This window comes from Cricetulus griseus, chromosome 4 (assembly GCF_003668045.3).
Source record: "Cricetulus griseus strain 17A/GY chromosome 4, alternate assembly CriGri-PICRH-1.0, whole genome shotgun sequence".
Classification (NCBI taxonomy): domain Eukaryota; kingdom Metazoa; phylum Chordata; class Mammalia; order Rodentia; family Cricetidae; genus Cricetulus; species Cricetulus griseus.
Genome location: NC_048597.1, coordinates 171,589,492 through 171,602,061, shown reverse-complemented (window position 1 = coordinate 171,602,061; position 12,570 = coordinate 171,589,492). Strand labels below are relative to the sequence as shown.

Sequence of the window (12,570 nt, the reverse complement as noted above, 5' to 3'; positions counted from 1 at the left end):
GTAGCCAAGGGGTCTCCAAGGTGCCAGAGATGTTCACATGTTCCCGGGTTTCGGCACCATATGTCCCGCGCACGCTCTGTATTTCTCGCCAGCAAGAAATCACACGCAGGACACTCAGATCCTTCTGCAGACAAGCTTTAATGCATCTTGAGAGTGAAAGAGCATAAGCTTCCCAGAGCGGAGACACTAAACCAAGAAAACCATCCCTTATAAAGGCTGGCCAGCCGCCTGGGACGTGTTACCCTATGAATGGCTTCAGCTCCTCAGGCCAAAATGAGCCACGGGATAGGCAGAGATCAAAGGAATGGAGATTACCCAGCGCCTGTTGAAGTAATTTACATCTTGGTGTCTTCAGGCACCATTATTGTAATGGATAATGCAGGAACCGGCTTCCTACACAGCCCGACACCAGTAAATCTGGCAAGTGAACCAAATCTAGTCTAGAAGCCAGATTCAGCTGTCAAATGCGCTTACAAATAAAGTTTTATTGGAATAGCTTTCAGACTACAATAGCCCAGCTGAGCCGTGGTAACAGAGATGATGGGGTCCAGCTCTGCGCAAAAGATGTTGCTGACCCCTGAGAACTAGGACAACACTTCCCAGCCTTCAGGAATTACCTACAGGCACTGTTAGACTGCAGGTTCTGTTTGTGCCTGAGAGGGGCCCAAGATTTCTTTTTCAAATAAAAATCCCCCTGATGAAACCTAGCCTTCTGTGCTGGTTAACTAGAGATTTAAAAAGATGTAATAAGCTTATAGTATGTATATTTTTGAGACAGGTTCTCATGTAGCTCAGGCTAGCCTAACACTGACCGTGTGATTGTTAACAACCATGAACTTCTCATCCTCCTGCCCTCCCCCTCCACCTCCCCGGTTCTGTGATTCTGAGCATGCGCCACAACACCCAGTTTATGCAGAACTGGCGATGAAAACCGGGGCCTCGTGCATGCTAGGCAAGCACCCTATCAACTGAGCAACATCCCAATTCCCAAAAATAAGCTTGTTAGTCTTGTCTTTTGTTTAAGTGTACAAGACACTTAAGAAGATTCTCATTCCAGAGTTAAAATAACCATGTTCTCAGCTGTAGAAGAAAGTTCCAGTGAAGAGGTAGAGTGAGAAAATCAATATGAGTGAATTCAGTGATGGGTAAATAAATGGTCACTGGGATCCACTCTAGACCCTGGCTGTTACGGTAACACCATCACGTGACTGTCCCACCCTCACCCCATGGGCCTTGGATCTGAAGAGCATAATATTCTTGCAGGTCTCAGGCTGTACATAGCCTTCAGGCTTCATCGTGTCCTCATCTGCTGGTGACCATTCTCAGTCCAGTTGGGCTTTCCTTCAGCACACCCTCTCTGTGCCCTCACCCTGTGCTCTGAATCCATTCCCAACATCCAGGCTCTTGTGTGCTTCTCAGCCTCTAGGCTCCCCCATCTCCAGAGCACAGCCTGTTTCTGCCAGGGATCATCTGAAAAAGACTTTCACCATTCCCCAATGCACCCTGGCCAGTCTACCACTCCCCAACCCACCCTGGCCAGTTTACCACTCCCCAATCCACCCCTGGCCAGTCTACCACTCCCCAATCCACTCCAGACAGTCTACCACTCCCCAACCTACCCCAGACAGTCTACCACTCCCCAGCCTACCCCAGAGAATCTTGGAACTCCCAGCCTTGTGCTTTCATCAGCAGCCTTTTCTCTCAGCATGTCATCTCATGCTCTCAGCTGTCCCTGGGGATAACCATAAAGTCACATCTAAAAAGCCTATAAACCTTCAATATTATAACTAATTTAGACAGATTTTTAAGTATTCTCTTGAACATTCTAGAAACAAAAAACCTAACTGTTCCGCTCACATTTTTTTAACCATCCATAAGACAGTTCTAAGAGATGAAACCATGTCTTAACACACGACAGGATCTTGCACATGGGATTACAGTGACTATCTTGTCAGCCTAAGGCAAGTGCATCTTTCCTCTTAGCTTCCCTGAGATCATTCCTTTAAGTGTTTGGCTACTGCTCCTTGTCCCTAAACTGGTTGTTTGGGTGGCTTACACGTGCCATCTTGTGGAGAACAATACACACACATTTGCAGGTAGACTGAGCATCACAGGGATGTCGGGGTGCCAGTTTGAGTCTCCATCATTGCTTTCTGTTCTCAGGATCCACCTACGACTCCTGGGAACCTCTGGTTGTGATTAGCTGCCTGTGCACCAGAGATCGTAGACATCCGGCCAGTATTCAAGCAGCCTCCACTTGGGTCAGGGCTCTCAGCCCAACAAACTCTTGCCTTTTTGTTGATAGTCTGCTTCCAGGACTCAACCCTGTAGAGTGCAGTTGGTTTCTCTTTCCTCCTTTATTCTAGTAATTACCCTTCCTGACACCTTGGCAGCCAAGTCCACAGCTTCTGATGGACACATCTGATGCAGGATATTCCTACATCTGAGACCCTGAAAAATTACAACACAGTTTCGCCAGATTTGTCTACTATCTTTAAACTGAATTCGCTGTATAGGGTTAAAAAGTTTAAGTCTAGAGGTTTCTACTCTTCTGTAACAAAATATGGACACCTTACTTTTGTATATTATGATTGCCATTAGTCATTCCATGTCCTCTTCCCCCACCCCATCTCAGTTAGAACATGAAAGCTAAGTGTTTGGCATTGGCTTGAGCTGTTTCCACCCACCATGGCTGAGATGTTTGCCTGACAGGGCTCCTTTTCTCCGGTCTGTAAACACTGCTTCACTTGGTTCCTATCCAACTCTACCCTACAGGAGTGCCAACGTTCTCTTCCAGTTGAATTCCTTGGGGAGGTGTTATTCTCTGATAAAACAGGATGGGCCCTGAAATGTGACAGCCATGAGCTTGATTAAAAGCAGTCACTAGTTTCCCAATTGCCTTCACCAAGGTATCCAAACTCTCCTTAATACTCTTGTCATTTCTGCCCTTCAAAAGAGTGACAACATCTATTTTTTCCCAGTGATTTCTGGTTCCAATTTAATTTTGTCTTGAGGAAGCATATTTCCTTGACTTTAGACATGGAAAGGTTCTTCAGACCAGGGCTTTACTTTCTCTCTCTCTCTCTCTCTCTCTCTTTCTTTCAGAAACAATGTGACACCGAAAGGGACCTTAGAGATAATCCAGTTCTGAAAATAGATTGGTCTTATAACATTGATCTTGGATTCCCCGGGCAGATTTTTTCCAATGTTTGCACACATACACACACACACACACACACACACACACACACACACACACACACTGTGGGTGTCCATTTGCATGTTCAGGTTATATGTATATAAACCCATCTATGTGAAGGCTAGAGGACAGCCTCGGGTGTTGTCCTCTGGAACACCACCCATCTCCTTTGAGACAGAATCTCTCTTCATCAGCCTGAAGCTCACCAGTCAGGCTACTCTGCTAGGCCAGTGAGCCCCAGGGATCCTCCAGTCTCCAACTTTTCAGCCCTGGGATTACAAATGCATGCCACCATGCCTGCATTTTCATATGTGTCCTGGGGATCAAACTCAATCATCATGCTTGCAAGGCAAGTGCTTTACCAAATGAGCCATCAGCCCAGCCCTCGGGTAGCAGCTCTTTTATCTGTTATTCGGCGAACACCTCCTAAACACCTACTCTGTGGCAAACACTGTTTTCACACTCGTTAGGCTAAAAGGCAACTAGAGAACTCTAGGTGGATGGCAGGAAGGAACTGTTTTTTAATTGAACAATCTACTATTATTTGCTCACTATCTTCTTTGGCATAGACCATGACAAATTTTACATTTCTATGAAACTGCCATCGTTTTGAAGCTTTCTGTAGTGGTGTTGTGTGTTCCTAAACATCCCACAAGAGCTGTGATGTAACCTAAAGCAGCGGTTCCCTAACAGGCTCATTCTCCCTTAGAGGTACTTGGCATTATCTGATTAGTTTATCACACTGAGGAAGAGTGAGCCTGGCACCTACAGGTAGAGCCAAACACTATACAGGGCATAAGACAGCCTCTGCAAGAAAGGACATGCTAGGCCAAAATGTCAACAAGGCCAGAATGGAGAAATCCCAGCCCTGAGGAAGGAGAGCAGGCACGAAGGTGAATTACTGCACTTCCACACCCTGGCAGCCCTTCGTCAGCCTGCAAGGCTCTACTTTTCTCATTTTGTGTAGAGTTCTGTAGTTCTATACAAAGTTTTGTTTTTTTTTTAATGAATGGGCTTTTTTTTAACCCACATTAAAAAAAAAAAGAGGGCTGGGGGATTGTAGTTCAGTGGTGGAGTACTTGCCTAGTATGCTCAAGGTCCTGAGTTCGATACCTAGCACCCCAAAAGTTGAAGACTTGCAGTAGGACAGCTCTCTGTGTATGTACATATTCATGTTTGTATTGTGCAGGTATGTATGCATGCAGGTTTGTGTGCATTCTGTGTATGCAGGGACTCATGCACACACACACATGCTGGTACCAAAGGTCAACATAAGATGTCTTTATTCTTTCCTCCTTTGTGAGTCAAGGTCTCTCACTGCACCCAGAATGTGTTGATTCAGCTTGACTGACTGGGTAGCAAGCACCACAGACCCTTCTGTCTCTGCCTCCCAGCAGTGGGATTGCAAGGGTGCACAACCACACCCCACTTTTTACATGGGTGGTGAGGATCTGAATTCAGGTTCCTATGCTTACGTACCAAACGTTTTACTAACTAAGCCTTCTCCCTGGCCCCTTAGATAATAACTCTTTGTGTTCTGTATAATAAGCCAGATTAGAACAGAGCAAAAAGGGAAGAGATGATTCAGGACCAGGCAATCAGAGTCAGTTAAGAGCAACTGCCTGAGCCTCAATCTTGCCTCACAGGAATCTGAGCCCACCACCCTTACAACATTTGCAAAGCCATAGTGAAGTGACTTTTTTGTGTCTTTTTGTTTAGACCAATGACTGGCAACATTTTTCTAAGAGCAGATTATAAATATGTTAGTGTTTATGGACCAGACTGTCTGGGTTACTACCCAGCTCTACTGTTATAACCCCCAAACAGCCATAAACAATAAGTAAACAAATGGGAATGTTTGTGTCCAGGTCAGTCTCTGTTTACAAACACAGAAGTTGGGCCATATTTGGCCTGGAAGCCGTGGTTTGGCTAGACTCTAAGCAGGAGCCGTGTCTGCTTCCTCTTCGTCGCTGTTCTGCTGTGCCTAACATCACATTGGCACTCTCTTGTGATTAGTTAAGAAAACTTGCTAAACAATCCAGAGGGCCAAGGGTACAAACATACCTTCAAGAACATTTTAGTGAAAATAACACTGGGAGAAAGAGCCATCCAACATTTGCCAGGGGTCTACATGTTGTTTAAACTTTCCCCTACCTTGAATACCTAGGATGATGCCAATGTTCTTAGTATTGATAATAACACTAGGATGAGTCCTATCATTCTGAAACTGTTGGCTTCATTCCTTATCATTTCTTTTGCAAAAATTCCTAGAAGAATGCAATGCTTGAAGCAGCATGGATTGCTAAGTTGCTTTCCAAGAAGGTGGTATTCATCTACATTCCTCACAGTGACATGAGAGAGGTATTTATCATATGCAGAAGACTTCTTTCAACAGAATGTCATCTGTAAAGCTTTTAGCCTCCATATGTATTTCCACAAATTAGCTCACCATAAATACAAGAAAATTGGTGTTAGCGGCAAATCATTTTAATATTCTCCCACACTGCTGTAATGGAATGCTTATTAAGGCTCCATGTTTTACCTCTCAGGGTCACCTAGCCAGCCAAATGAGGTTGCCCTGCCTTGTGTGTTTCTGAGGCACATAGAGAACACCTGCTTCCCATTAGGTAGTTGGAACCCTCTGGCCACTATCTGAACGCCTGGCATCACCCTCCCTGCCACGATGGACAGAACCTCCTCCCTGTGAAATTCACCCCCAAATATGTCATCCAGATTGCTCATTTCCCCCAGGAAATCTCATTTAGGTTAATTTTGGCACACAATTGAGGGTAATTCTTGAGCAATTTCTCTTATGATGGCTTGCAACATGTAAAATTTTCCTACAAAGTGTGGCAAAATAAATCACTGGAAAAGTGCTATGAACATCTGACATTTGTCCAGTCACCTTTATACCAGAAAGATGGATCTCTTTTGAATGGCAGTACATGGTGCAGTACAGAAAACACAAAATAGAGGTGGATGGGTGGGAAGCAGATGTTCTCTCTGGCTGTCACTGGTCGATGGTGTTTGAACAGTAAGAAGAGAGAAACTGTGTAAGGAGTTATCTTTGAGGTCCACTGTGTCCTTCCTTTGGCTTTTTAGCACTTTCTGAATTTGTCCAAATGAAATATTACTAGTTGATGAGTGTCATAGAAGTAGGGATGCATCCTCTGGCTCCATGATAATGAGATTTACTTAAAGTGGATACATTTCAGGCATAATCAAATCTATAAAACCAACGATAACAAAGCCCAGCATTCCCTGAAAAGCTACCATACCACATCATTCTGCAAGGGTTCTGTTCCCGGGTTTCCTCATTCAGTCCTTCCAACAGCCTGAAGAGGTCAATATTGCATCATCTCCAGTCACAAATCCAGAAGAACCCAAAGCCCACTCAATAGGCATGTCCAAAATGTCAAGACTCATAAGCACCCGTGTCTGGAGGACGCCCATGCTCCTCTTAAGCACACAGATGACACTTTGCTGGGGCCCCACAAAGAGTTTGGGTATAAGCCACCAGTGTGGAGTCATCCCCATTATACATGAGTTGGTCGGCTTCCTGATATACAAGCCAGAGTTCCAGCAACTGTTCCCTGATATCTTAGGACAGGATTGTTCCCAGAACACTGTAGAGGGGTATCCCACATTAAGTTAGACACGAAGCCAGGACTATTCTCCTGGCCTCCTGATTCCTAGCTCAGTATTCTTCCCCTCATTTCAAACTGTTTCTCCTGCTAGATGGCATCAACTACACTTAGCAATTACATCGCAGTGTTCTTGGAGAGAGGTGTCCTAGTTGGTCTTTCTTGCTGTGATGAAACACCCTCGCCACAGGTAACTGAGCTAAGAAAGGGTTTATTTTGTATTACTCTTCCAGGCCTCAGTGTATTGTTGAGGGATGTCAGGGCATGAACTCAAGGCAAGAACCTGAAGTAGAAACCACAGAGGAATGGTGCACTTGACAGTTTGCTCACCGACTCATGCTTGGCTAACATTTTTTGTATAGCCCAGAACTACCTGCCCTAGGAGTGTTGTTGCTCACAGTGGCCTGGGCCCTCCTACATCTGTTCATGATCAAGAGACTCCCCCATAGACATGCCCACAGACCACAACTGAGGTTTCTTCTCTTACATGACTCTAGGCTATGTCAAGTTGACAATTAAGGTTAACCAGGCAAAGGGAATCAGCTGTTTTAAAGAAAGAAGCATTACACATATGATAGTATTTCCCAGAACCATACATTCTGAGAAATGTATATAAATAATGGCAAAATTCATATAAAGTCTACTCTTTAGTTAGCGGTATAATGCTGATGCCAGTGGTATGCAGGGCTCTGACGATGCATAGTGAGATGTAGTCATTAGGGAACTCTGGGTAGAAGGTCAACAAAATTCCCTGTACTGTTTTTACAACTTCTTGTGAGTCTAAGCATTTCAAAATAAATAAAAAGCTCTTACAATAAGAAATTAATGTAATAGGAAGACAAGCTTAAATATTTATTCATTTGCTACATGTAGAGTATAATGTTCAAACAGCCAGTGGGGGAGAGATACATCGTGTGCTTGGTCCTTCACAAAACGAGAAAACAGTCACATCAGAGTCACCTCTGGGCAGAGCTCTGTCCAAGATTCTATGGTGACATCATCCTGAACTTGTTCTCTGTACTTGGTGACTGCCATCATCCACTCCTTCAGCAAAACTGTCACCTTCTGCATGACCACTGACCCTTTGAGCTCCAATCCTTACATAAAGTTTTTAAAAACATGCTCTTTGGTTTTGAACTAAGCTTACAACTGACAACACAACCTTACCCAGATACTTGACCTCTCTTTAAGTCTTAGCTCCATGTAGTTTACAGCAATCCCGGGGGCTGCTTTTAAGATAAAATGAGAAAAAAAATTATTTCCAAATGACCTATAACATAGTAAAGGCTCTGTGAGTATTAGACATTACAAAGTTGAAAACAAATGGGGGGATTAAAGCTTCCTTCCCCCTCTACTGGTCTGTCAGTCTGTTCATTTTGCATCTGAATGTCACTCTTGGGATACTGAAGCACACACTAGTCTCTATGTACTCAATTTTCAATTTTTAAAAGAGATTTGATCCTGTCCTGGGAGAAGATAGAAAATGCAGGTAGTCCTTGTTGCCCAATAATTTCTGATAGTGTGTGTGTGTGTGTGTGTGTGTGTGTGTGTGTATGTGTGTGTGTGTGTAGTGAGTCCTTAAAAATTAACCCCTGCCCCAAAGGTAAGACCTTGATCTGATTCAACCGGGTGCTTTCCAGATGACTTGCCTGGTGTGGCCACCCAGTGACATCATTGATAAAATATAAATATAAATTCACATGGTTAGCTCATCTTGTCCTTTGAGACCTGGTCCAAAGGTCACTTTTTCAGTCAATCAAATTGTCCTTCATTATATCACTGATCTTCAGCACAGCCCTGTCAAGAGACAGAGCAGTTGTCATCTAAAAAGTTTTCTGTAGCCTCAGAGCTGGGAGTAAAGGTCTTGAATTCATGTTGTCTGCCCAGTCCTCACTCTTTAGTTGTCTTTCCTGCTTCATGAAGTGGGTAGTATTCTGTATGAGCCCATCTCTCAAAGGGCTGAGGAGCCACTAGAACACCAGAAAGATGTCCCAGTGGTTTCTTTTCATGTCTGGGGAAGGGTCGCATGCCCTTTGTTTTCATTTCTCTCTCGGGAAGTAAACTGCACTGAGAGTCCAGGGTGGGCTCTGAGAAAACAGGGTGTCAGTGTTAGCTCTTGGCATTGCTTGTGTAGCTACACCCTTCCCTAAAGCCAGTCTCCAAGCTATGTGGGCATCTGCTGGGAAGACTGCAATGGCAAAGTCTAGATCCATCCATTGTGACTGAGGTGTGCAGGAGATTGGGTGGGGATCCATCCAGTAGCACTGGTGTCTTAATATAATGCCTACCTCAAAATAGCAAGGGACATTTTGCCTGTGCCTGTGCCTGTGCCTGTGGTTGTCTAAAGCAGTGTGTGTTTGTACAATTTCCAACTGAAAATCCTATTCTGGCTGCACTGGGACAGAGGTCTGAGGTGATGCAGATTCCATCTTCAGTATCTCTTGTTTGTTCTTGAAATACTCTTCATTCCCTATCTGCAAGAGAGTATTTCTGTAAGAGACCTTTCTAAACTGTCTGCTCCCCATCTCTAGGTAGGACCACTCCACACTGCAGCCAACATTATTGTCTTCAAAACACATCTTTTGTATGACCCTCCACTTCTTTATACATCTGGTAGTCATTGATTCCTTAGATTAAAATTCTAATGCTTCACCCTGGAGAGTCTAACTATTTCTCTGGCCTCACTTCATCCCTCACTGCAACCCTACAATCTAAATGTGAAATGTCTCCCACGGGTATACATGTTTGAACACTAGGTCTCCAACTGGTTGTAGTTCTTTGGGAGGCTTTTGAATCTTTGTGAGTTGGGACCTAGATGGAGGAAGTGGCTCAGTGGGGAATGGGCTTTGAGACTGCCAGTTCCAGCCCATGCTCTCTACTCCTCAGTTGACACCACAAACAAGTAGCAGCCATACACTTCCCTAGCATAAACTCCACCATGCCTTCCTCACCATGATAAACTGTACCCTCTCAAACCGTGAGCCAAAATAAGTCCTGCCTCCTTTAAGTTGCCTCTGCCAGGTGATCTGCCTCATCATTCTAAGCACATGCTTTGTTCATTCTTTCTTCTTTGCCTTTGTGTGTATGTCCCCTCTACTCAAGGTGAGTCCAGCATCAGTCAGAATGGACCAAAGGGTGTAGAGAGAGGGGATCGTGAGCTATCTCTGGGGCTGATCAACTTTTCTGTCTCAGTTGTTTTATTGCTGAGACAAAACACCATGACCAAGGCAACTTATAGAAGACAGCATTAAGGACTTCCAGTTCTGGAGGGGTAAGCGTTCACAATGGCGGAACATGGCATCAGGCACAGCTGAGAGCTAACATCTCAAACACTGAGCAAGAAGCAGAGAACACACTGGGAATGGTACAAGTCTTTTGAAGCCTTAAAGCTCATCCGAAATGGCATACTTCCTCCAACGAGGTCATACTTCCTTATCCTCCCCAACCAGCTACCAACTGGGTACCAAATATTCAAATGCCTAAGACTGATGGGGGACATCTCATTCAAGCCACCACACTGTCCACCTTACCCATCCATAATCATCAATTTGTTTAGACTCTTGGCTTTTATGGAATAGAATCTATTTTTTTTAAGTTTATTTATTTTTACTTTATATGTGCAAGTGTTTACCTACTTGTATATCCGTGATCCACATGCATGTAGTATCCATGGAGGCCAGAAGAGGACATCAGATCACCAGGAACTAATGTTACAGATAGTTGTGAGCCTCCTTATAGGTAATGGAAACCAAACCCGAGGCCTCTTCAAAAGCAGCCAGTGTTCTTAACCAGGGAGCCATGTTTCCATCTCCAGGACTTCTAGAAGATAGAAACCCTGATGTTGGTAGTGTTACCTTGTTTCAAAGCAAGGGAGAATGCAAGACAGTGAGGGAGTGGCTATCATTTTCCTTACTTTCCGGCTAAAATGTTCAGGGGGTGAAGGTAAGACATTTTAAGGGAGAAGAGAGACATAGCAAACATGACATTTTGAAGGACTAATTGGATATGGATGGACATATTGAGATGATGTCCTGTTATTGTCAGAAATAATGTTTTACAGAGAACCTATTTTGGAGAGAGCAGTGATTTTTGATGGACTAATGTGCACTCAAGAATATGGAAGCAATAAGGCAGAAATACAGTGTCTGCAGAATGGTGTCAATCAAAGTAAAGGAGCTAAGTTAAACACCTCTGATCTGAGATCTGACCCCACCCACAGGATTTGACCTGTGGGACCCATGTGGATAGACCCACAATTATTTAATGCAATCAAAAGTTAACTTGGAGGGGTCTACCAACCACTCTGCCCCTGAGATATAGTCTCATGTTTGCTATTAGGTTCAAGAACCAAAACAAGCTTGTGAGTCAGCGAACATACGTCTCAAGTTTTAGAATACCATTCTGACTTCATCTTCTGCAAGCCCAGAACCCAACAGAGAATCCTGTAATCCCAGTATTTCATCATCCAAACTACATTCTATTTGCTTCCATCTGCCCATGAGGAAATGTGAGAGAATTCTCTGCTCAGACTGTGAGTCCCAGTTTTGAATTCAGGAAACAGGACCATGAGCCCTATGGAGCCAGCTTGGGGCAGTGGGAAAAAGATTTCAATCAAGATCATTATGTTTTGTTCCAAAGCTTTATTTTTTTAATGCAAAACAAAATTGACTAACAGGAACATGAATGGGTGATGGAAAATAAAGATAAAGTAGAAAAAACTGAGTAATGAGATTTGAGGTGGGGTGGGGGTGTTCAGGTTAGACGAGAGTTTCTGTAAATGAGCTTGACTGTGGTAAAGTCTCTGATAGAAGCTTGCTATCCAGTGTGGCAGTGCTTTAGGCACTGCACTTCTGAGAAGCGCCTCAGAGAAACAGGCAAACATGCTGTGCTCCAGTCTCCAGAACCACTTTATTTCCCATGAAACTAGGCCAGGAAACAGCTCTTTGGGGGTTGCTTTTTGTCACATGATGGTAGGATCTGCAATGTAGAACAGACTTGGCAGCAGACCTCAGTTGTAAGTGGGGTATTTACTGTGGTTCCAAAGAGATTTAAGAAATTCCCAGCATGGGGCATTCATGACCATCCTGTAGTCTGGGGGTGGAGGGCGGGTTGCAAAACAACTTCACTGTCCAATTATATAAATATCAAACCCTGACTCCTTCCTATTCATTTTCTTCTGATCAATTACCTTGACCAAACGTGCTATTGAATTCATCTGTCTTGTGTATTGTGTGGGGCTCCCACACCACTCTGGAGGGTACATTTCATGAGTAGCTGAAAAGAAAGGCTCTTGCCCAGAATAGGTGATATCTATGTGATATCTGTTGAATGAAGGCATGTATGAACTTTAAAAAATCTTTGTGTATATACATGTGGGTATGTGTACATGCAACTTATGTGTACTGTGGAGGCCAGAGGTCAGCACTGGCTGTTTTCCTCCATGGCTCTCCATCTTACTTTCTGAGTCTCTACAGAAACTGTCTCTCACTGACTGGCCAGATTAGAACCCCCAAGGAGCGCCCTGCCTCTGCCCTCCAGTGTTGGGATTATAGGCATTCACTGCCAGACCTGGATTTTTCGTGGGTGCTGAGCTCCAAACTCATGCTTGCACAGCAAGCACCTTGCCACACTGAGCCATTTCCTCGGCCCCAGAATCAAGGGCAGGAGGAAAGTTGGTCTGAGGCCACCAGTGGATCCCCTGACCCTTTCTCACTCCTTCCTCCCGGA

General features: G+C 44.2%; 1 protein-coding gene across 1 annotated transcript in view; it reads left to right on the top strand.

The window, feature by feature from the left end:
- The window catches only part of Thsd4 (thrombospondin type 1 domain containing 4), a 171,392-nt gene that overhangs the window by 81,559 nt on the left and 77,263 nt on the right, over positions 1-12,570 (top strand). The window lies entirely within an intron of this gene.